Source organism: Ochotona princeps, chromosome 14 (assembly GCF_030435755.1).
Source record: "Ochotona princeps isolate mOchPri1 chromosome 14, mOchPri1.hap1, whole genome shotgun sequence".
Classification (NCBI taxonomy): domain Eukaryota; kingdom Metazoa; phylum Chordata; class Mammalia; order Lagomorpha; family Ochotonidae; genus Ochotona; species Ochotona princeps.
Window position 1 is genome coordinate 36,189,657 of NC_080845.1, and position 25,749 is coordinate 36,215,405.

General features: G+C 35.8%; 1 non-coding gene across 1 annotated transcript in view; it reads left to right on the forward strand.

Moving 5' to 3' along the window:
* LOC101525019 (uncharacterized) overlaps positions 1-25,749 on the forward strand; it is a 286,890-nt gene that overhangs the window by 134,040 nt on the left and 127,101 nt on the right. The window contains exon 2 of the transcript XR_009246636.1: positions 5,810-5,894. This is a non-coding gene — a transcript (uncharacterized LOC101525019). The remainder of the gene's footprint in view (positions 1-5,809; positions 5,895-25,749) is intronic.

Sequence of the window (25,749 nt, forward strand, 5' to 3'; positions counted from 1 at the left end):
TGCAAAGGCTTTTGCTTCTTTGCAGGGGAGGTATAAGTAATATTCATTGTGCCTCTGTCTCTTGTTTTACTATTGGTTATTGCAGTTCTGGTTAGCAGATTCTTCTCCTTAGGGCACGATTCAAAGCTGTGTTACCAACAGGTCTACAGTTCAGTTTTACTGGTTGCATTTTGTACCTACTTCATTTTAGTTACTTGTGCCACTCCCTCCAGCTAGTTTCAGGCCCAGGCTCTCATGCTAGGCTTCCATCATGGTCTCCATAGCCCCAACTCCTGGCTCACCACTCTTCACCTCCTTTGATCCCATGCTGCTACTGCACCCTCTCAAGCTGCACTGTGCAGCCTTTCTCCTACTTCCAGTTTGAGCAGTTCCCAGAATTGGAGATGCCAGCTGTCCTAATTGACTGGGTTGTTGGCAGTGTTAATATTGATGGAACCTGCTTGCCATTAGATCTGAGGGCCACCTGGACTGTTTTCCCTTTGAGACAAATGCAATGTATGAGTTAGAAGTGAGTTTTTCCCCAGCTTAGCCCATGTGTAGCTCCCTATTGTCCCTCCAGTCCCACAACCTTTGCCTCACTACACAAAATGGTGCCTGACATGACATTGGTGGAGTTCTGGGTCTGCTGGCCATTATGTCTCAAGGTCACTTAGACCTATTTTGGTTGGAACCTGTAGGATGCCATGTCATTACTGTTTTCCCTGTGGTGTGAGTGCAATGCACTAGGCTGAAGTAAGCTGTTTCAAGCTTAGCGCATGCATAGGTCACTATTCTCCCTCCAGTCCCACAGCCTTTGCCACACTAAAAAAATGGTGCCTGACATGGCACTGGTGGAGTTCTATTGCCCATTAGGTCTGGGGGCTACCCAGACCTATTTTGCCTAGACCTGTAGGATGTCAAGTCACTACTGTTTTCCCTGTGTGATCAGTGCAATGTGCTGGGCCATAAATGATTCTGCTTCTGTCCTATCACATGCACAGCTTCCTATTGTCCTTCCAGTCCCACAGCCTTTGCCTCACTGCACAAAATGGCACATGATGTGCCACTGCTGTTGGCCTGGGCTTGAAATCCACTCTGTTTTGCACTGCCCACTTAGGATCTGTTGCTCTGTGTCTGCTCATGGTCAGATGAAACAAATCATCAGGATGGGCACTTGTTTTCCTGGTTTTACCTCCTGAGCTCCCAGGGAACTCCTCTTCCTACCTGCCAGCCAGTGGAGCTCTGGCCACTGGCACAGCTTGATTGTTGCTTGATGACCACCATTGGGATATCTGGTCACTGTAACACCACTGTATTTTCTCTGTTGCTTCCCTGAGTCTGTCAGTGCCCCTCTGCCATCGGCCTGTCCTCTCCTGTTTCCTGGACTCTGCCCTCTCTGCCTCATCCTGGCTAATGCTTCTCCATCAGTTTAAACTTTTCCACATCCTATACCCCCTGACTATTATAATAAAAGACCAAAAATTATGACTATTATGATTAAATATATTACTGTATGAAAAGCACTAATGCAGTTCCTGACTATTGTTAAATGCCTAAAATTGTAATTATAACAAACATTACATTCATCAGCTATGAGAACATAACATTTATATTAACTCTACATGCATATTCATATGCAACACATATTTAGTTTGATGCATTTTAGAACCTAATAAGTGTTTGTTAAAATGTAGATGTATCACGTATAGAGAAAACCAGTGCAGAAGACAGCAAAAGTTATCTAAAATCTTGTTAGCCAGAGACAAAAAGTCAATATTTCATTTATTCTGTTATGTATTGCTAAATTTAATGCCATTTTGTGCCACCAAGGTACAGTTACTTTCAAAGCATGAAAATCTTTATTTATTCAGAATTATTTATAAATAACATAAATAAAAAATAAATCAATACATTTCATTTCATATGTAACTACTTGGTGTGTTTTTGATCACAAAATAATGGCTTTTTCAAAAAAGAAAAATATGAGTTAAGCCATCATAAATTGTAATTATAATATTTTCGCACGTGGTAAGCATACACATAGACACCCATTATGAATTCATGAAGTATCCTATGAAATTATCTAGAACTGCTGTCTTGTTACCAAAGCTGTGGTCAGTAGGTCAGCACTATCAGAATTCCCTACTTCTTTTGTTTAAGATTTATTTATTTTTATTCCAAATTCAGATATACAGAGAAGTGAGACAAAAAGAGAGATCTTCCATCCAATGATTCACTCCCCAAGTGGCCTTAATGGCCGGAGCTGCGCCGATCAAAAGCCAGGAGCCTCCCCAGGGTCTCCCACACAAGTGCAGGGTCCCAAGGCTTTCAGCCATTCTTGACTGCTTTCCCAGGCCACAACCTGGGAGATGGATTAGAACTGGCGCCCATGGGGGATCCTGGTGCATGCAAGGTAAGGACTTTAGCACCTAGGCTACTGCACCAGGCCCTCCCCTACGATTCCATGCAACAAAGACTCTTCAGGCTTCTCCTAGACCCACCTACCCAGAAATCTGTGCATTTTGATATATGTCTGTGTAAGTCATCATCTAAATCATGTATGCTTTAATCCTGAGAAATAGTGTTTTAAGCAATATTATACAAACACCTTTAGCAGGATTTCAGATATTTTAGAAGAATAATTCAAAAGGGAATAATGGCATTTTGCCAAAGCAATGGTTTGTTGCATTGGGTGAGTGAAACCAAGCTTTATACTCCACAATAGTAACACCAGGACCTCGTTGTTCAAGCTTTCTTTGTGTGGCAGTTACTCCTTTCCCTTTTGGACTATTATTGCTGAATCCTATAGAAAGGACACAACAATTTAAGTCTTTAAATATTTGACCCTCTAAATATTTGATCATATGAGTTCACCCTGAAATTCACAATTAAGTGCATTGGAATGGATATAGTGATGCGGTGGGTAATGTCAGTGCCTGGGATTGTCACATCTCGTAAGTGGGTGCTGGTTTCAGTTCTAGCTGCTATGCACTTCTGATAGATCTTCCTGTAAATGTGCCTTGGTAGACAACTGATGACAACCTTGCCTGACTCCTTGCCACCCAGTAGGAATCCTGAATAGAGTTCTTGGCTTTTGGTTTCAGCTTGTCTAGTTCCAGCTATTGTGGGCATTTTATGAACTGAATCAGTGAAGTGTCCTCCCTCTGTATCTCTCTTTCTGACTTTTTCATACAACCTTCTGAATAGATAAACAAAGGTTTAAGAACACTATCTGTATATATTATTTCACAAATGTCATATTAAGAATATTACAGTTTAAAAACTCACCAAACCAGGGCCAGCTTGGTGGGTCAATAAGCTAATCCCCCACCGTGCAACATCATAGCCAGTTTTCCATGTGGGAGCTGATTTCTGGCCCAGCTACTGGTTCCTGGTTCCTAGCTTTGAATCAGCTGAGTTCCGGCCTTTGCAATTGTTTGGAGAGTGAGCCAGCAGATGGAAGATCTTTGGTTGTCTCTCCTTCTCTCTGTAAATCTTCCTTTCAGATAAAAGTAAATAAATAAAACATAAGCTTACAAAACCATGTACATTAATAAATCATTGCTGGTCTTTATTTTCTTGTTTATATTGGCTAATTAATTAAATATTTTCCTGATAATAATGGTTTTACTATATTAAAAGAGTAGGGGAAGATTTTTTTTTAATTTGAAAGCATTATTTTTCTGTGGTTGTCTACCTGATATAACTATATATAAATTTCCCATGTCATATAACTCTTCGTTACTAATTTCTAGTGCACATGAATTTTCATTCCAGTAGATAAGAAATACACTATCAAATTTAAGAGGTGATTTAGGTCTTATTAGTGGGAAGGACACTTGGAAAGGTCAAGGAAACTTTTTTGAGAAAGTGACTTCTGAAATGAGAGTTGCAAGGGAAAAGGATCCTGTTCCACAGAATTTTAGGCTTGATTTCCAGAAAAACAGGATTACAAATCACGTAAGATTATGGTTAATAGGTGAAAAGCTTGTGGGAAAACTAAGGAGAACTCTATTAAATTAATGTTTGAGAGACAAGCTTTATCACTGGCTTCTGTTGGAACCTATAAACCAGCCTGAGATAATGGTATAAAGGGAATAAATAAACAATTAAGAATTTTAAGCAGGGCATTAAGATCGCACTTTATGCTTATAAAAAGCCCAAATCTTTAAATAGTGGGCAAGAAAGGGACTTTGGTGCCCACTTGATGGGTCTGACACAATGTTGTAACAAATTAATCCTCAGCCTGCAGTAGCAGCATCCCACATGCGGTCCTAGCTACTATTATTGCTGCTTCATTCCCTGTACAGCCTCCTGCTTATGACCTGGGAAAGCAGAGAAGGTTGGCTCAAGTCCTTTAACCCCTGCACTCATGTGGGAGACCCAGAAAGAAGCTCCAGGCTCCTGGCTTCTGATTGGCTCAGCTCTAGTCACCACAGTCATTTGGGGAGTAAACCAGCAAATGGAAGATCTCAGTCTCTTTCTCTGTGTCTCTACTTTTCTCTGTAAATCTGCCTTTCAAATAAAGATAAATAAATCTTTAAAAAAATCAGAGATAATAATATCTGCCTGGTATAGTTGTGTAGATGTTATATAATATGATACCTGTAAAATATTAAGAATTTCTGGGATACTGTAACCAATACACAATAAGTCTTCCTTTTATTGTTGGCCATATAAGTGGCAATCTGATAATGTAAATACCAAAATAGAAGAAAAGTATCGGGCATTATTTTTAGAGTTTAAGAAAGCATTTCCCTTGAGTACAGTACTTTTGAGTGAATTAAAACTCTTAGAATAACTCCCATTTTTCTTTATCAATACTCTCATTTTTAACATTTTTTTTTCTTTTTGTGGATCTCAGTTTATCAGGATGAAGCTAGGAAACAGAGTTAAAAAAGATTGATAAGGAGTGTAAAATAATAATTTCGTAACTCTAAAGATAACATTCCTTTGTTCAGCTCTACTATTATTGCAAACACATTTTCCACTTTTGATTGATTGCAGTTAAATTTATTCTGTAAATTGAGCATAACTATTTTTGAAAATGTGTTTTCAGATGTGTTCAATAATTATGAAATATTGAATTACCAAGGAATAACTTGTAATTTGCATGTAACTTTAATGTCAGATTCTTAACTTTTAAAATAGTAGGTTAATGTCTTAGTGTGAGTCATTTTTTAGTTCTGTTTTTCTCCTTTTCTGCAAACAGTTTACATATTAACAAAATCTTATTTTGCCTCTTGAAATCAAAGTACATGAACCTTCAAAAACACAACTGTATTTGAATGCAAGTTTAGTGTATTTTGTAACAAGGAAAATAATGTAATGGATAGCTGAGTGCTAGTTTGTCATGTTCTGAGAATACCAAGATAAATACAATGATTTTTACTTTGAAAATGTAAAATGTTCTAAGTATATGAGATAACTTAATTTCTCTATGTCCTGTAGAAGCCTTATAAGGTAGTTGTCACAGGAGTGAAGATGCCAGTTGGAGCTCCTGCGTCACATATAACTGTGACTAGATTTAAGTCCAGATTCTGCTTCCCATTCCGGCATCCTGCTAATACACACCCTGGGAGGCAGTAGGTTATAGGTCAAGTACTCCTGTTCTTGCTACCCACATAGGAGACACTGCAGTTTTAGTCTAGACCAACTCTAGATTTTGTGTGGGTGGGCATTTAGAAAATGGATCAGTGGAAATCCATTTCTCTTAAAAATAGACCTTTGTAAATATCAATTATTGTTGCTATGATTGTGGTAACATGGGTGTCCGTCTTAAAGCAAGTGTCATTTTTCTTTTCTCTCCCCCCGCCTCCTGCTTTGGCAGCCTGCACCAGCATCATGAAAAGAGGCTCAGAGAAGAACCTCAAACGTGGATACCACCAGCATGTGCAGCCCAACACTCCAGCCTGGTGAGTGGACACCTGCGATTCCCAGCTCTGTGTTCTATGTCGTAGAATACTGTTTCTTCATACATATATATATGGTGTGGATCCTATTTCTTATGTAAAAAAATCACAGTTTAAAAATTAAAATGAGAGTATTTAGAAAATGTAGCCTTTGGCCTTTATTAACATGAATTGGAAAACCTGAGGGATAAGGTATTTTTGTGGGAAAAGCCACCAATTTTTCTATGCACGCATGATTTTTAGAAGACTAGGCAACCTTGTGAGCATTGCATGTGTTTCTTGAGTCCTATTTTCCTTATTTTAACATGGGAGTAGTTCTCTTGTTTGATTTTTGTAGTTAGCTAAAAAGTTGCATGTAAGAAATCCAGAGGTTGGCTTAGTGAAGAGAATGGCCTTATACATGTAAGTATTACAATCAATGGATTCTTTGCACATGCTAGGTACTCATTACTAAACATTTTATTATATTGTGATATTTAGTCCTCAGTACCTTAAAAATTAGTAGCCATAATTACCATCATTACACAGATGAAGAAACTTTACCACTAGCAGATGATAAAAACTGATTGTAAATCACACAGTGCTCCCCAAGCAGCTATTTGAAAGCAGTTGTCTCATGGCAGAGTCTCCATTCCTGTATTTATTGATAAACTCGGCAAGATTTATTCACTATTGCCATAGTTTCAACAATATTTCACTCCCTAAACTCTTACACCTGGTTAAACCCGAGTGTCTAATGTGAATGGTTAATGCATTAGTGCTTGATGAGCAAAGACTTGATCCAGTGGTGCCCTCTGAATTTGGAGCCGTTGGGGAGTGACTGGATTGATTTGGGTTGCTAGAACACCATGAGCAAATCATCATGACATTGTAAGGGAAGACCACGTGAGGAATAAAAAAAGAACATTCTCTTGTGTGTTTCCTGACTACCGTGGGATTTTCCTTTGCCATCCACCTGCCTTCACCAGATGCTTAAACCAGAATGTGTTCCTGGTCTTGACCTGTGAAATTCTAATCTAAAAACTGAAGATAACTCCCTGCTAGTACACACTGCTCATGTATTTTAGCAATGACAAACTGAATCTTACAGGTAAGTAAATTGTACTGTTTCTTTTAGCTGAGATGTTCTGATTTCCAATGTTTATTACTTAGAATATGAAAACTGTCTATTTATGTGAGGCCTTTCAGTTTGTGAGTAGTTTATGACTACGTACTTTTACTTCAAACTCATGTATTCTTTGTAAAGCAGACAGATTGTGGATCGCTCTCATGATTTTATGAATGAAAAAATTAGGTCCTGAATGGTTATCTTGGTATCTGGGTGTTTTAGACCTCAGTCCTTGTTAGGCCCTCTCGGGTTAAGAATCAACTCTTTTTTAATCCAATGCAAACCAAATATTTTGGTACAATTATTTAAAATTTGTGACTAGAGAGGTTAAGTGCCAAAAAAGTAGTTTGTATTTTTTTACAACTTTTTCTCTAATTCTACAAACAAGTTTATCTTAACACATTTCTCTATAAAAGTTACTAATGCATTTTCTGTCTGCATGCTGCTGACCATGCAGACCAGTGACTTCCTGCAGGCCGATTGTGACTAGGTAGGACACTCTGTTGCACTGGCAGAGCTAATACAGAAACAGGAAAAACCTGACACGTGTTCTTGACTTTCTATACTCAGTTTTTTTCTGGTCTTTTCATACGACTCCAGATTACCTCATCCTACAGAAACAAGCCTGTTTTATGAGCTAAGGGACATTTACAAAAATTTTTAAAAATTATTTCTCATATTTTCACTTTGTTTATTCTTTGAACAGAGAAGTTAAATTGTATTTAGAAGTCTGATCCAGACCTATGTATGCTAAATGATAGAAACAGACCTTGGTCAATTATGAAATAGAAAAAAAACCTCATATCCCTACTGCATTGAAGGAATTTCAAAGCAAATTTTTCTTCTTCATTTAAAAAACCGGTAAAGAAAATCACATCCCCTTGGATGCAAGGTAAAAGTACATAATATTGAGTCAGTAATGAATCTTTGTGATGGTTTTATGCTATTTTTTTTTCAGTTTTACTGAAATGGATCTAAGTATATATATGTGCTATTTTATTACTATTTTACAATATTGTGAAAGTAATATTGCATAGATGTTCTGGAAGCATTTTTGGTTGACTAAATATTAGAGGATAATTGACATTTTTCTCCAAATGATGTTTTTTGAATGCCTTTATCTTCATTCAAAACACTGGAGATCAGTTGTTGGCTTCTTTCTGGTGGATAAAATATCATGTCATACGTTAAGCGAATGTATTTATTGAAATACACAAAAAATACATAAATCCTGAAAGAGTATCTCAGTAAATTATCACCATGTCTTCACACCTGTTGTGCCACTCAGATTAGAAAATAATGAACATCATTGAAGTTGTTCTTGTTCTTTGCTAGTCACAAATCTGAAGGTTTCTTTAAAGAACCCCTTTCCTAAATTCTAACATTATTTATTATTTGTTCTTAATAAGTGGAACAGTGGAATTAGTATTTTATGTGTGACCTCTTATTCTCATGTTCACATGTATAAGATTCCTAAATGCAGCAGTGGCTTATCTTTCAGTGAATTATTTTGTAACCAGTCTGTGGATCTTATATCTTTAAACAACTCTGTTGAAACATGTGGAACTTTCTAGTGGTGCATAATTAACTTTATAATCTAGTCCTTCTGCAGCTTACATCTGGTAATTATCAGGAAGTTCTATTTTGACTGTTCTGATGCATGAATTGTGATAAATCTTTTTTATTTTAATTACTATTTCTACAATGACTGATAAGAATGGTACTTTTTTCCAAAGCAGCAACTACCTACCCATGTCCAATTAAAAAAAAAATGGAAGTTTGGATAAGACACTAAGAATAACCTGTCTTTTTGTCATTAAAAATTGAGTATGTCATTAAACATACTCAAGCATGGAAATCTCATCCAAGTTAAATCCAACTTAATTGTTTTGCTCAACTTCTACATTCCTGCTAACTAATTTCTACATTACATTCTATCAATTTTTATCTTATTCCATTGAATACTATTCAATCTTAGGACAGCAGATTCACAGCTAACTGGTAATGATTAGAATTTGCTGCGGAGAAGTGATCATACATTCTATTCCTGTGTTGAGAGATTTAATTATTGGTGCTGCCAGTTGAAACGAGAGATGGCACATGGGCAGCAGGCATGATCATGATCCAGGAGGAGCACTGGTGGTGACCAAGGGCGTAAGGCTCTCACCCATGCAGGGAGTATGACAGCTATATCATTTTCCGGGCATTTCCTCTGGTGGGCTGTGTTATGTGGTTCATTTGCTTCCAGTGCTATTAGTTTCCAAAGAGTATGGAACATTAACTGATATGTTAAGAGGATTTAAATGTGCATAATTTGGTACTATGCTGACATGTTATTTGTTTTTATGAAACCATATTACCAGAAATTAGCTAAGCCCCAGTCACTTATTTTATTGTAATATATGTATACATATAAATCAAATTGTGCAGTATTATATATATATAGAATATAAAATTTACTACATAAAGTTCTTTTAATCTGTAGTTCTTTGTGCTTAAACATATCGTCATTGTTGTATGACAGTCATGAGCAAATGTCAATAGAACCTCGGTTACTTATACAACTCTATTCACCTACAGGCACTCTACATTTTATGTAATTGATGACACAAGCTATGTGTTTTTATAAGATGTATCAAATTACAGAAATTCATAGTTTCTTATGTATTTGTCTTCTGAAATCTGTGAAAAATGAAAAGTAATGTTACAAATCAAAATTCTATTAATATTTTTGTTAGTATCTGTCCTTGTATCTATTTTTACTGGAGAAATTAATATTTTAACTTTGAGTTAAAACATCTTTTCATTTTAGTTTGTGGGACTTCCCTTTAGTATTTTTCATAAGTCTAATGGTAATAAATTACTTCCACCTTGAGGATATTTTAATATAAAACATGAAATTCTGGATTGACAGCTTTTTTCTTTTCTTTTCTTTTCAACTCTTTAACCATACAATCCTGTTGCCTTATGGCTTGCAAGATTTCTTCTGAGAAATGCACTGATGGGTTTATTTTGGGCTTTATTCAGCTTTTTACATTTATAAATCCATAACTTTGCTCTAACTGGGGCAATATAAATTCATTGCTTCTTCATGTAATCTCTTCCCCTTTCTCTTTCTCACATCTCCCTTTTTGTATTTCTGTAATTCATACATTTATATGGCTAATTACATCCTATAAATCTAACAGCCTGTGTTATGTTCCGTTTTATTTATCTTTTTTTCACTTTGCTTCTTAGACTCTGTAATTTCAAGTGAATTGTTTTCAAGATCACTGATTGCTTTCTGTGTGGTCAAGGGTGCTACTGAAAAATTGCAAGGAGGCCAGGCACGTTTTATAATCTCTGTTGATATTTCCATTTTTTTGTATTTCATTTTACTGATTACTTCAAATTCTTTATTCATAATCTCTCTGCTTTGGCAATATTTAAGACAATTGTAAAGTCTTTTCTAGGAAATATGATATATGTGTTTCTTCAGGATCAGTGTGACTATGTTATGATCATTTCTTGAGGATTGGCCATTTGAAAAAGGAACCATCTCTTTGCAAACTGGCTCTGTGTTGAAAAATGCAGCTAATCAACTTGGCTGGGTGACTCTATGTCTTCTCAGAATCTTTCTGTCTCAGCATGGCCTATGATTTTTTTTGTCTTCCCTGCATACATTTTAGATCTTTAGATGCCACTGCTCTTGCCTATTTACCATTTCAGTGAGAGGCTAAGAGCCTGGTACTTCATTATCCACCAATTTTCTAATGTCATCCATAGCTGCTTTTAAATTTACTAATTTTATAAATAGACCATTCCTGGTTTTTGTTGTTGGTACCTTACATTCCTCTTCCAATAGCCTCATACCCTCTGGCTTTTATGCCTCTGTAACTGTCCCCTCCCTGCATCTGCCCAGTTTCCACATGCCTGCCATTCCTTACCTGGCTTCTAACCTAAAGTTCAAGCTCTGCCACTGAGTCCTTTCTTTTCTACATCACTTCTAAACGGTTTTGTTGTTCATTATTCTGTATCACTCTTAGTTATACCTCTGCTTCCTCTTCTAAATTCCAAATCAGGTAAGAGCGAATCATTTCCTTGGAAGCACGTAGGCAGATCAGAACATTACAAGAGTTCTGTTTCACTTTTCTGGCCCCAGAAAAGGAATTGCAAATTGGGTCATGTCTTCTTACCAACTGTGAAGAACTGTACATGATAGGGAGCATACACCACAAATTTTCTGCTATTTTGAGTATGATTTTTTTTCCCTTTATTACACAACCACATGCTTTTTGTGGCTCTTTGACCACCAAAGATATTCTTCTTTTAAGTGGTCTGTAAATTTATTATTATTGTTTGATCTTGTTTTCATTTTATAATTTATTTTCCTTGGATTGGGGAGGGGAAGAGTTTAAGCTTCCTGGGTAACACCTCTCTGATGATTTTTAAAATTCTGATTCAAATGTATTTTGAATGTAATAAAGCATTACATATTTTATGTATGCTTTGGACACATGGTTTCAGCATTGACATGGACTAATTTCCAGGGCTCTCAGAGTCAGGAGGTTGCTGATGTCAACAGCCTTTCTACTGCATTGCGTACTACTCTTCTATGTTATGTGGAGGGCTAAGAAGCTGAGGTTGAGAGTCACTTAAGCCAAAGTTATTTACTTACTGGTCAGTTACATAAAATTCTATTTTTTATTCTATCTTATTATTATTTTTTATTTATGTATTTCATCTATTTGAGAGGAAAAGGGAATGAGAGGGAAAGTGAAAGATAAAGAAAGACCCCCATGTACTTAGTCATTTTTCAAATGTCAGCAAACATCGAGGCTGGACATGATGAGAGCAAGAGGACCCAGAAGTTCAATCCAGGCCTCCCATGTAGATGGCTACCACCCGACTATTTGAAACACTTCTTTCTTGTTCCTGGACTCTTCAATATCAGGAAACTGAAACTGAAAAAATGAAGCCAGGATTTAAATGCAGACACCCCAATAAGAGCTGTAAGTGCCCCAAAGGATGTTTCAACCACAAAGCCTAACATCCACCTATTGACTCTGTATTTTATTACAGAATTAATTTGGAATTAATTTTTGTATATGAAATAATTTAAGTTTTAAATCAATTTATAGTACTATTTTCACACTTAAACAACTTCTCTGCAGTACAGAATTAGTTGAACAATTTTAATTAAGCTTCTTTTCAGATTTAATAAAAGAATAAACACCTTGAAATTGAAGCAATAATTTTACTGAAGTGATTATTATATTGAAAATGTCAAAGTAGTAGTTTGTTAATTAGTAGTATAGTCAGCTCCCCAACCCAATAATAAAGAACTAATAATGGCCTTCACCAAATGTTTTTAAGTTTATTTAATAACATGGAGAAAGGAGTTGCTGGATTATAATTTACTTCATCAGGCAGGTTTACTTTTTCTCAAGATTATACCTCAATGGTCATTTACGGATTTTTTTCAACAAATGTGTTTTGAAAAGCAAGAATGTTTATAGCTAGTGTCACTCAAAAGAAACTGCATGCATAATATATTCTTTAGTTACAAAAGCACTGAACATGATGGACAAATGAAAAATTGTTAACAGGAATAATTAAAAGGAGAAGAGTTACATGCTCATTCATGCAAACAATTACACTATAAACTTAGGTTTATTTTATATTGATTCATGTTTATTATTCAACAAAAATGAATAAGGAAAGCCCTTCCAGATATTTCATGAGTACTTTCCTGGTAGAAGAAAATAAAGGTAAAAAGTGGCTATGTATTAATCTATATTGTAATCTATATTATATAGATTGCCTAGTTAATCTATAATAGATTATCTATATAATCTGTTATTATGTGTATGTGTGCATATATAAAAGGTTTCCAAATGTTATGTTCTAAAATCCGGGTTCATAGCATACACTGTTGACACTCTAAGGTAAAAGCAAATTTCCCTAAACCGAATGACACCTTCTTCCCAATCCCACGTGTTAGGGAAACATTTTGTCTTGGTGAATCTGCAGAATACCCTTGCACTGTCTTGATTCTTTATCCCTGCAAGATTACTTCCTTATGAAGACATGATGTGAAGTACATGAGCTGGAAAATAGAATTATTTCCTCTAATTTTGAGGAAAAAAATACATCTTCTATAAAGACAGGAAGGATTTAATACAAGCTACTTACATGTGTTGGTTTTGTTGAAGATACTTTTGCATGTTAAAAACATTTCATTGAAATAGCTACATAGGCTTTTCCTATTTTTTTTTTTTTTATCAAATCACTGCAGATTTTTGTTATTTGTTCTCTTAAAAGATTCTTTATTTGAAAGGCAGAGTTACAGAGGGAGAAAGGTGGAGAGAAACATGTTTCAACTGCTGGTTCTGTCCCCAAATGTAAACAATAAATAAATAAAAGTGTGTAAATGTTGGTGAGTTTTCCTTCATGGAATTGGCTGACCTGTCTACAGCTAATTTTTCTCCTAAACCCAAAGCCAAGATTCTTTTTGATTAACTTAACAACTCGCATTTCGATGGAATTGCAAAGAATTGATATGCTTATACCCAGCGCCAAAATTGGAAAATTGACAAACATTCTCTTCATTTTCACTGTTTTATCTTTTTAAGTCATGCATTTGCCTTTTGATTCAGTGTCTTGTTTTAATGCATTCCCATTGCTTTGATACATCAGACATTTTGAGGTATATCAGTGAAAAATAATTTGGTAACTTACTTTATATTAAATTGAAAATAATGGCTCATCCCCCCTATATAATGTCATTTTTCTTCAATAATAAATATTACATATATATTCAAGGAACTATAGGCACTAGTGACAAAGCTGAAAGATAGTATATTTTTACCCTAAAATTTTTGTGATTATAAGATCTGTTTTCCAAACCAATAAACACTTAATATAAGAAATGACCCTTAGAATTAATGCATACAGATATTATTGTAAGTTAGGATTGTCCTTGATAAATCAAAACAAGGACACCAACCTACGTGCCATTTTTTAGACTCAGAATTCTTGTCTGGGCATTCAGTCTTGCATGTTGCCACTGCCTGCATACATATACTGTTTTGCAAACTTATGGTCAACACTTAAAGATTTTTGGAAATGGCTTAGAAATACTAACATAAGCAATTTTCTTACTTTTAGTCCAGAATATACAATTCTTTAGGGAGAAAGAATACACTGATCTTAACTACTTTTCATTTCCTCTCTTCACAGAGTAAGTTACTGTATGAATTCACATTGCTCTTTTGAGTAACTGCTTTCATATCTATAAAATAGTGGTAGAGGTGGGTAATGAGTTTATAAAATACCCAAACATATTTCTAGCACAAATATCCCATGAATCTTAACAGATGCCATAATAAACTTTCATACTTCCAATAAATAATGACACAAACTAAGAAAAGTCATTTGCATATAATTGATAGAGATTTTTAGAGCTCTCCAGTGATGGAAGATAAAAGTGACAAAAACTTGCAACTCCAAATCTGCCCTTACTTTATGATTTTAATTTATGTATCAAGTGTGCCTGATCTCTGTCAAATACCAATAAAAGACCCAGGTACAATTATTTTTAGTTAGAGCCAGGGTGAATGTTGATAAAGATAGTAATTTCTCTTATTGACTATGAAATGAAAATAAAGGCACTAATTGTTATTTTGTTTTTTTAAAAACATTATTTAAACCAGGTTATCTGTCATGATTCTGTATTATTTGTACTGAAAAAATAATATTACCTGGAGATTACAAAATGGTTGTTCACAATAATATTGGCAACTATATGATTATTCTCTGTACAGGCTAGGATTGTATCGTGGAAGTCCATTCTGTTTTTCTGAGTTAATAAGAAATATTGATATTAAAATCGGGTACAACTTTGGAAGAGAATGAATAGAAACTTAACAAGCAGATCACGTTTCAAAGACTGTCTCCGCTGATACTGGTTTGTAAGGTTAGACAACGTTGCTCATTCTCTTTTAATCTGCTTCCTTTATCTGTAAATTGCACTGCTAACATACAACTCACAGAGTAGCTCACAGCATTAAGATAAGTGAGTAGTGCTGTCACGGTCACTGTAATATCACAGAAGTCATATCAGTCATTTTTCCTTCCCTGGAAACTTTGAACAGAGATAGTCAAGAACTAGCACTTCATCCACTTGTCTTTAACCCTTGATGTTTTGGTAATGTTTATGTATAGTAAACCCTCCTAAGCTGTACAACTCGAACTCAAACCTTAGTACCAGTGACTTACAGGATGTGTTGAAGTCAGATGCATGGTTGGGGTAAACTTGACCTGTGTTTCTGGAATACTAATGCCCACCACGTGGTCCTCATTAGAGAAGCTGATTTAGATCTTTTAAGAACCCAGAATTTTCGTTTGTTTATCATGAAAAGAAAGGGATATATTCTAATGTAAGTCATGAGCACTTCATTTGATGCAAAAATATGTTGATATTGCTGGTAGAGGAAGTAAATAGTTAACATACCAAGCAAGGAGGGAACAACACATCATTTTCCAGTAAACCCCCAAATAAATGACAATAAGCAATGAATGGTAAGAAGATAACACTGAGCCCATGAAAGGACTGTTTGTATAGCACTTTAAACTCTTAGTGAGGCAGAAAAGAAATTGTCTTATTATTTCGATATTATGTAATGTGTTTCAAAATGTCCTTCCAGATAATTATTTTGATTTGTGTTCCTTTAGAATTGACTTCAGTTTCCAGTAATGTCTCCTATCAGTTTATCCTGGTATCAAAGTAAATCAAAAATTTATGACAGACTATAAATTGTACTTGTTCTTAGACAAAGAAAAAAAAAGAGGTGATGCTTATGGAGAGACAGGAGAGGATCCATTCCCTTGTGTAGGTTGAGTTGAGATTTGCAGTGGTCTGTAGGTACTTTTATCTTCTGCAGATGGCATTTCTTTAATAAAATTAAACAACAGAGGGAAAGAGATAGTGTTCTAAATATTCCTTAAAAAATGATTCATTTTATTTATTTTAAAGGCAGAAAGAGAGTGAATCATTTTTTCTGCTGGCTTTCTCCCCAAATGGTCACAGTGGTTGCAACTCGGCAGGTCAGAAGCCAGGAGCTGGGGATTCTTCCAGGTTCCCATGTAGATGCAGTGGCCAAAACCCTTGAGTCATGTTCCGTTGTTTTCCAGGTGTATGGCAGGGAATTGGATCAGAAGTAGAGCAGCCAACATCCAAACCAGCACTCAAATAGGTTGCTGTTGCTGCAGGCAGTGGCTTCACTCACGAAGTTGCAGCGCCAACCCCTACACATTCTTGATCTACCTGTTTTATGAATCAAGTCTTTGCCCAGTCATCTTCTCTTGACCCTCTTCCATACCAATTTTTCTTCAAGCTATGGAATATCTTACTATGGAATATCATCGATTTTATAAACTTCTTCCACAGAAAATAAAAACAGAAAAATTATATTATGCACATGTTAAATTTCATACAATGTCATTTCAAAGAAAGTATATTTCCTGAACAATGTGTTGCAAGATTTCCAATTTTCTGATTTCCTTTTGATATTAACCATTTTCTTTTGTTTTTGTTTCATTTATTGCATTATATTCTTAAATATGAGAGGTTTCAAAAATGTTTGTGAAAATATGTATTATTTAAAGAAAAGTGACTGATTTTGAACTTTGTGAATCACTCTTCTGTGATCCTACCAGCCACTAGTGAGCAATCAAGTCTGGACTTCCAAGTTGATTTAAACTGTATCACTGACTTTTCATTGTTGGAACTTTGTTTAGTTAGATATGTTTTACGAATAGTTCTTAAATAATTTTGCAAGCTTTGCAACCTTTCATTTATCCATAGATCATTTATTTTATAACCTCAACTCTAAAATGTAACTATGATTATTTTGATATAGAAGTAAAGGTCTCATACATAGAAAACAATACATATGCAGGGTTTATTCTATTCCTAAAAGATGTGAATATATGAAATACCTTTTTAAATTGAGTTTTCACTCGTCAGCTGTTTTTCTGTGGGTGTATTGTTTTGTGTAAAAATTTTCTACATGATTTCAGAACATTAATTTCATTAGCAATCATACATACACATATTGTCTTTAGTTCAAATTGCAAAGCAAGTAAAGTAACATTCTTGTAACAATCTAGATACTATAAAGGCTGCTAGCTATTTCTTTGCCAACCGTCTTGTAAGAAGATCAGATTGTCATTTATCATGTGGTAAAGCAGTATTGCTTGGTATACGATGTACCAGAAACATTTTCTGGTGCCAAGAATCCATCTGCAAATAAGAAACACTTTCTGCACTCCTGTGGGAGACCTGAACAGAGCTCCTGGCTCCTGGCTTTAGCCTGGTCCAACCCAAGTCATTGAAGTCATTTGGAGAGTGAGCCAGGAGATGGATAATCTATCTTTGTCCTCATCCCTCTCTATAATTCTGCTTTTCAAGTAGATAAGTAATTTTAAAAACAAACTACTTTTAGCTTGTAGGAAAAATGACTGAATGGATTCTAGAGTCCACAATAATATTAAGGATGAATGTGACTTCATCTACTTAAGAATACTAAATGAGACTACATAGATGAAGCTTTCTGGTATGTGGCACATGTTCAGTCCATATTTGATGATGCTGATTCACTTGACCCTCTCAATCATTCACAGCCACTTGATAAAGTTAAGCTTAGCATTAGTCCTTCAAAATGACACTCAACGTTTAGGTTCAGAATCATTAAGTTCAAAGTAGATGTATAGGGCCTGGCACCATGGCCTGTTGGTTAAAGTCCTCACCTTGAGCGTGCCAGGATCCCGTATGGGTGCCAATTCTAATCCATGTGGCCCACTTCCCATCCAGCTCCCTGCTTGTGGTCTGGGAAAGCAGTCGAGAATGGCCCAAAGCTTTGGGACCCTGCAGCCAATTCGGAGACCCAGAATAGGCTCTGGGCTTCTAGCTTTGAATTGGCGCAGCTCCAGCCATTGCGGTCACTTGGGGAGTGAATCATCAGACAGAAGATCTTCCTCTCTGTCTCTCCTCTTCCTTGTATATCTGACTTTGCAATAAAAATAAATAAACCTTTAAAAAAGCTGGATATATAATACCTAACTTTTGCATGTATTATAAAGATTCAAGAAACGGTTATGTGTGAAATGCATAGCTGTAATTGAGTCTTGTTCTTCCTGTGCTTTCCAATAGTTGTTTCTAGACATCCAGGCAAAGGATCACCATGTCATTGAGGCATATATTGTCTTTACCTTTGGGAGTTTATGTATGTTACCCTCCCTTTTTTAAAAAATTATTTATTTGAGTTGCAAAGTTGCAGACGGAGGGAGAGTCAGAGTTTTCCATTCTCTGGTCTATTCTACATATTGCAGCAATGTTAGGGTAGGACCAGGCTTTTGAAGCCAAAAGCTAGGATTCATGAGTTTCATCTAGATTCCCACATGGCTGCAGGGGCCCAAGCAGTTGGGCCATCTTTCACTGCTGTCCCAGACCCATTAGCAGGGAACATAAATATCAGAAGCAAAGCAGATAAAACAAAATGTAGCAGCCATGTAAATTGTCAGCTAAGCTGTTTAACCCATTGTGCCACAACGCCAGTTCTTGCCGTTACTTTCCTAATGGGAGCATAATTTCTTTTTGTTTAAATTTGCATAATATTATTTTAATGTATGATATTTTGAATATAGAATGGTCCCAAGATTCTATTTTATGGGTGATAATTAAATAAATATATTGTTAAATTTGAATTAGAATACAGAAACATAGTTCACTTCTTAGGATGTATAACTTTCTAATAACTATCTCTTGAATCTCAGATACCCCAGTCTAGCCAGGTGCTACCTTCTGATCTATAGCTCTTAGGTGTTTTGCTTATCTGTAATTTTTTTAGAGTGTCTATTTTAGGACAGAGTTCAGTGTAAGCAATGAATATGTGTACATATGACAGATATTCTACAAAAACAGTTGATCCAGGAAGTTTCATTAATAGGATAGAGGAAAATGTGTAAGTCCATCTGTGAGAAGTTGGTTATCCTGGCAGTGGCCATCAGGGAAGCCCCCGAAAGATTACAAGCAAATAACAAGGAGCACACTTAATTTGGTTTTAGTGAGGTAACTTCAGGTTCTAACCGGAGAAGTGAAAGGAAAAATGACTTTAATTTCCAAAGCCTCTTGAGTATGTGTGTGAATATGTATACACCCTACTGATGGCAGTGTACCAGATCAAACCTCCACTTGGAAGTGCCAGCATCCCATATGGGTCCGATTCAAGACCAGCTGATACACTTCCTATTGAGTGCCCTACTGATGCTGTTGAGAAAGCAGGGGAGGATTGCCCAAGTGCATGTGAACCTTCCTACACATGGGTAACCTAGAGGGAGTTTGGGCTCCTTGCTTTGACCTAATATAGACCTGGCCAATGTAGCCTTTTGGTGAGTGAAGCAGAGGATGGAAGCTAACTTGCTCTCTGTTTCTGTCTGTCTCTCTCCATCTCTATCTCACTGTGTGTGTCCCTCCCTCTATCTATGTGTGAGGCTGCCTATCAAATACATTTTTAAAAATTTTGAAAATCATTTCCAGGAATACTATCAGTGAATAGTTAATATAACTGATATGTGAATCTTTGTCATGTTGAGTAAGACAAGAATTTATTTAGGTGAACAGAGGTAAAAGTTATGATAGGACAATACACAGGGGAAATAGAAACCAGGATGATTTATCCAGCAAGCAGTTCCTGAGCTCTAAACAAGTATCACTGAATTAATCCCATTAAAGTGCCAAAGATGGAGTTTTCAAGCAATGTATTATCCTGTTGCGGGAATATTCTTTTTTGCTATACAGAAATAAAACATTAAAAAATCTTCAGAAGATTATTAGTAACAAATTATGTACTCCTGAGATGTATGACAAGTAATACATGTTGTGATGTAAGGCTCAAAGATCAATCTGTAGTTCATCTCTTAAAAATAGATCATCCATTGCATAAATTCACATCAAGTCAGTTTTCCCAAGTTTGCTTCTTACATCCTAGAAACCAGAGCAGCACTGAAAGAAATTGATAATTATAGTTTCCTTTGTAATTTGCTTAAAAGTTGCTCATGAGATTCAGTTTGTGGTACCCTGCCTGGATTGCTAATTTTTTCTCGGTGAGAGTGCTTTGGCTGAGTTGTGTTAGTAATCAAAATTTATGCCTCCCGGTAATGTTTCCTATGAAGGAGAAACAAGCCTGTGATAACGCAAGAGAAAAGGAAATCATTCATGTAAAATCCGTATCCAAGGCTGGCTCTCCCCCTGGAACCTGGTGAGGAGGAAGATTTATGTCCCTGGAACAGTGCACACATTTAGACACACAATTAAATGATGATATTGAAGATTAAAGATCATCGCACATAGTTTAATCTCATTAATGTACCTTGAATCTTCACCATGTGCTTTGTAAGAATTTTAGGTTGCTTTTAAAGCCTTTTTTATATTATTGTATGATGAGAAGTTTAAATAGACCAGTATAAAATGAAAGATTTCTGTGCTGTGTAAGGGGACTGTCATACACAGAGTCTCTAGGCGTTTTTAAAACAATTGGGACAGGTCTGAATTTTTCCCACTTCATTGTTTTATGTTTCCATGATGCATCTCTTGAATATTTTGCTTCTGAAATTGCTCTGTGATAGATTATGTCCGCTTATGATTTCAGTGACCATGGACAACATTTCTGCAATTTCTGGAAACATTCTCATTAGTTGTAAAAAGTGGACCTTGCTTCCATTAGTCTGCCAGTTACCCCACTGATGAAGAAATGAAGAAAGCACACCATTAGAAGTATAAACATACCAATTTTATATTTAATAAATACTCAGGAGGGATGGATATTTGTTGATTTATAATGTGGGTTTTGGACAAGACTAGTAATCTTTCAGACTGAAAGAATCATCTTCAAAAAGAATCTATGTTACAGATTATGTTTTATGTATACAGATTTTTTTTAATTAAAAGCTTCAGTTTAACAAATATTCCTTGTGTTTTTACATCCAATTCATGCATTGTCGGGAAAGTTATCTGCATGAGACTTCCAAGGTCACCATTTGGAATCAAAATAAAAATAGCACTTATTCCAGTGGCTATATGTTAAGCAGTTACCACAGAAATCTTGAAACAGCCAAATTTCTGGCTATATTCTGGGAAGAAGGCAGTCAGTAACAAAATTCTGACAACTCAAATTTCTACTTTGATACCCTGCCTGTGTGTTTTGTTCTGGTTTGTTTGTTTCTTTTTCCCATATTGACTGTCTTTAGGCACATACAAGAAATGCGCTTCTGTTCCTCCAGGTGGAAACTATAAAGCTTATGGAAACTAGCTGGGAGTCTGAAGCTGTTGCAAATGAGGCAACCCAGTACAGATGCAACACAGATTTAGGAGTACACTGATGTTTTCTAAATATAAAAAGCAAGATAGGACCCAGCATGGTGGTCTAGCGGCTAAAGTCCTCACCTTGAATGTGCCAGGATCCCATATGGATGCCGGTTCTAATCCCAGCAGCTCCGGTTCCCATCCAGCTCCCTGCTTCTGGCCTGGGAGGGCAGTTGAGGACGGCCCAAGGCCTTGGGACTCTGCATCTGCATGGGAGACCTGGGGGAGGTTCCTGGCTCCTGGCTTTGGATCGGCGCAGACAGGCCATTGCGATCACTTGGGGAGTGAATCATCGGATGGAAGATCTTCCTCTCTGTCTCTCCTCCTCTCTGTATATCTGACGTTGCAATAAAAATAAATAAATCTTTTTTAAAAAAGCAAGGTAAACTTACTACATAATATGATATGTTAGTTGCTATTTAAAATGAAACTTCTGATGATAAGATGAGAAAACACATAGAAAATATGTGATGTAGAAGTGCTTAGATACTGAGCCAAGAATAATGTGTCCACCTGGCAGATGCACAGGTATGTCATCTTCCATGAAAAGATGTGTAGCACGGGTGAAAGAAAATACTGTGGTGTAGATAAGATATTATTAAATGGTTCATATCACAAGAAAGTGCTATTCCAAGTGAGGAGATCTGGAAGAGGTGATTTCAGAGTTAGGTAAAGGCTCACATGTGGGCTATTATATTGTGTGTAATGCATTTGTACTTGTGCCTTTTTGTAATAGAATGCTGTTGATGCATTGTAAGAAAGTTCTGAACTGTCATAAGAAAAAAAGATTTAAATAATGAATTCATTCCTCTTAGTGTAGACTCTTAAGTTTTTTTTTTTTTCATTTCATTCTATCCTTTTGTTAAAGTTGTCTTTTATATGTATATCCACCTTTTCCTATCCAGCTTTTCCTGCTCTTGGCTTCTGATTTTTAGTAAAAAAAAAAAAAAAAATCTATGTGTTTCATAACACAGATTTAGGAACACACTGATGTTTCCTAAATACATTCTACATGCATGCATTGGTTTTAATCACTTGCCATGGTGTTCATAATTTAATACCACACTTGGTTTGGTGTCTTACTCTTTGATTTCAGCTTCCATAGAAGTTTAGAGGAAGATTAGACTTACTGTCATTGTCACACAAGAATTTAGATAGGATATCATACTCAGATTGTTTCATAAATAAATTCTTCTTATGAAATATATTGGATTTATAAGATGTGATTTCTTAGTGAATTATCATATTTACCAAATAGGGCAAAGGTAGAATTATTTTGAACGATCTAATATACAACTATAGATAACCATTCTTGAATCTGAGGAAAAATTATGGATTTAGAACCATTTGAACTACTAATGTCTTTTTTTTTCATAAACCAATGTCTCCCAATATGTCTCTCGATGTGAAAAGTATAATCACAGTCCAGCAAGCCAAACAGAACAGACATTACCTTAAAACCTCTGGAAATGGAAAAGCAATAAAAAAGTGAAGAGTCTAAAAGAACACTGAAGACATCAGGCAAGGAAAACAACAAAGTGGCTTTAGGAACTTTTCTACTTGCACTTGGTACTAATGGCTGCTTTCTGATTTTAGCTAAAGAAGATGAGAGTTATTGAGAATATTTCATATTATTATCCAGCAGATGGTTAAGTAGGATCCTTTGCGAACTTGTTCACCTAAAAAATTTTAACTGTATTAAGATTTTCCCAAGGGAAAAAATAAGTTTCAACACTGTGATCCTTTATTTTGGGGAAAAAATGCTTTTTTGTGTGTGTGATTTATGTCAAGTGCAGAAACCTATTTAGAGGAATTAACTGATAATTCAGCACTTCAAATTGTATTCCTTTAACAATATTACTTCCTGCTCTTCATCTTATTTCATCCAGATGAGATGTCTCTATCTTCTAGGTTTTTAAATTTAATTTTTGTTGTTGTTATTATCATCCATGATACAGTTTTGTAGGTAGAAGGATTTCCATCCACCTCCCCTTTCTCCTTCCCTGTTCTCTCCTCCCACCATTTCCTCATGTATTATTGCAGTAATGTAGTACTTCAGTAACAGTGGCAAATTGGAGATTCTGCCCTTTCAGTGTATCATGGCATTATAGGTATAGGCAAAGGTGGAAAATCTAGTATCAAATTGTGAAAGTATATTTAGCAGTGTCATTGGGATTTTTCTTCTATTCAGGAGCAAAGATTCATATTCCAATGTATCTTTACTTTTTCCTTTACCAGTATGCTAGCACCACCACCCCCATTATACAGTTCATCTAAGAAAAATATATATATATATGTATTTACCTATATATCTCTTTGTTTTGTAATTTACATGAGGTTATCTGATATCAGAAAGATTGTATGGCATTTGTCTGTTTGGAATTGACTTATGTGACTGAGCATACTAGTCTCTGATTAGGACCACTTTTTTGCAAATGGTAGGGTTTCATTCTTTATAATGGCTTATTGTATTTCATGGAGTAGAGTACCACAGTTTCTTTATCCGTTCCTCTTTCAATGGGCATCTGAGTGGTTTCCGTGTCTTTACTGTTATGGATTGTGCTGCTAAAGATATAGGTCTGCAAATCACTATCTCATATGCAGATTTCACTTCCTTTTGCTATATTCTCAAAGGTGGGATAGCAGGGCCATACAGATCAATTTTCAGATGTCTTAGCACTCTCCATACTGACTTTCATAGTGGCTATACAACCCTACATTCCCACCAACAGTGAAGCAGGGTTCCTTTCTCCTCATATCTTCATCAGCAGGTGCTGTTAACATATTTCTGAATCCATTGGCTTTAGGTAGAACCTCAACCTGGTTTTCATTTATTTGTATTTCCCTGATATCTAAGGAGCCTAAGCATTTTTTCCTATGTCTTTTAGGTGTTTCAATTTGTTCTTTTGAAAATGCCTGCTCATTTCCTCCACCCATTTTTTTTTTTTCTTTTTTACAGGGCCATTTGTTTTGCTGGTGTTGAATTTCTGAAGCAATTTGTAATTTCTGAATATTAGTCCCCACCAGTTGTGTAGTGTGTAAAGATTTCTCCCATTCCATTAGTTTTTTTCTTCACTTTGTTGATCATCTCCTTTGCTGTAAGAAACTTCTCAATTTGATGTAGTCCCATTTGTTAATTTTGGCTTTCACTGCCTGTGCCTTTGGTGACTTACAAAGAAGTCTTTCCTAATTCCTATATCCTGGAACTGCTTCCCATGTTTTCCTCTACTACTTTGATGGTTTCTGGGTGCAGATTTAGGTCCTTTTTCCATTTAGAGCTGACTTTTGTACATGGTGACAGGTAGGGGGTCTTTATTCTTCTGCAAGCATATATCCAATTATCCTAACAGCCTTTGTTGAATAGACCAACCTTTTTTCCCTGGGTTATTTTTATTCCTCTTGTTGAAGTTTGTTGCATGTGTGTCGGCTCCCTTCTCTGTTTCTATTCTTTCGATCGATCTTCTCTGTTTCGGTACCATCGCCTGTTTCCCTTACCACTGTCCTGTAGTATATCTTGAGATCTGGAATTGTGATCCCTTCAGATTTATTTTGTGTTCTTCAAGATAGCTTTGACTATTGGTGATCTCCTGTGTTTCCAGATCAATTTTTATAATATCTTTTTAAACTCACACAAAAATATTGTTCAGCTTTTAATTGAGATCAAATTGAATCTGTATACTACTTGCATAATATGGACATATTCTTGATCCTGATTCTACCAATCCAGGAACACGTTAAATTTCCTCACCTTTTAATGTCTTCTATTTCATTTTTTAATACTTTGTAATTTTCATCATAGAAGTCTTTGGTTATGTTTCTGCAAAGTACTTACAGTTATTCTCTGCTCTTTCAAAGGGGCTGTACTAACAAGATCTTTCTCAGCCAAGGAGTTGTTTATAGAAGACCATCGATTAATGTTCATTGATTTTTGCTCCATTGTACCTTGCAAAATTCTCTTAAGAGTTCCCATAGTCTCTTGTGAGTCTTTTGGTCCTTCTGTGTATAGAATACTGTTATTTACAAACAGGGAAAATTTGACTTCCTTGTTTCCAATTTTAATTTGTTTAATTTCTTTGTCTTGCCTAATAGCTCTAGCAATGATTCCAATACTATATGAGAACAGTGATGCAAGTGGGCATGTTCGTCTAGTTCCAGATCTTAATGGAAAATTTTCCAGTCTTTCTCCAACTAATGTGATGCTGGCATTGTGTTTTCACAGTTTAAAATTGCTTGTTTGTGAACATGTAATAATATGTGCATGCATTAGCGTATGTATATGTATCCTTCATGGCAAAAATACATTAAAATGCACTTGAATACCTACTTTTATTATTAAATTCCTCAGC